The following is a 955-nucleotide window of genomic DNA, read 5'->3' as shown; positions in this document are numbered from 1 at the left end:
ATAACAACCAAAGCTTCCCTCCTGCCCAAAGTAGTCTCCACTTTTCACATCAATCAGGAGATAGTGGTCCTCACGTTCAATTCGGATGTTCTCTCTCTGGCTGAATGCTCCTTGAATGTAGTTAAGGCACTAACTATATATCTGGACCACACTGCTTCCATCAGGAAATCAGACACCCTTTTTGTACTATATGGTTTTCACAAAAAGGGCTTGTCAGTGAGCAAACTGTTGCTCGCTGGATCCATATGGTCATTCAGCAAGCTAATCTCCCTCTATTGTCAATAAATGCACATTCCACCAGATCGGTAGGTCCATCATGGGTGGCACGCAGTTGGGCGTCCATTGAACAACTGTGCAAGGCTACACTGTGGTCATCTGTTCATACCTGCAAAGTTCTATGCATTTAACCTATTTGCATCCCAGGATGCTTCCTTTGGTCGTCGGGTCCTTCTGACACCTCAGGCAGGTACCCTCCCTTGAGTACTGCTTTGGACATCCCCAATGTCACCCTGTGGGACCGTGGAACCCGAAGAAGAAAACGAGAGTTATGTTAGACCTACCTTAGGTTAACTCTTTCTTCGAGGTTCATGGTACCCACAGGGCACCCACCCTCACCCTTAAGCCTGGGGTGGGTGCCCAATCAGATTAACTTTTCCTGACACAGTAGGGGAAATTTACTAAGATGGAAATTAGGCTTCACATGTGATGTTGCTATGGGCAACCAGTCACAATCTACTTATTTATTTAGCACCCTCTAGAAGATAGTAGACAGGATCTGATTGGTTGCCCATAGCAACATCACATCTTAGTAAATTTCCCCCAGTGTCTCCTAAAGATCCCATGGATTAAATTAATTGGGCGGCCACGGCTATTGGCAGTTAGGCTGACTCTTTGGACTAAGGATTCCATTCTGGAGCTCGTCCTACTGCCCTTCTATCTGAGGTAGAAAAAGTTG

Source organism: Crinia signifera, chromosome 4 (assembly GCF_055691185.1).
Source record: "Crinia signifera chromosome 4, ASM5569118v1, whole genome shotgun sequence".
Classification (NCBI taxonomy): Eukaryota; Metazoa; Chordata; class Amphibia; order Anura; family Myobatrachidae; genus Crinia; species Crinia signifera.
Note: the sequence above shows the minus strand (reverse complement) of the source record.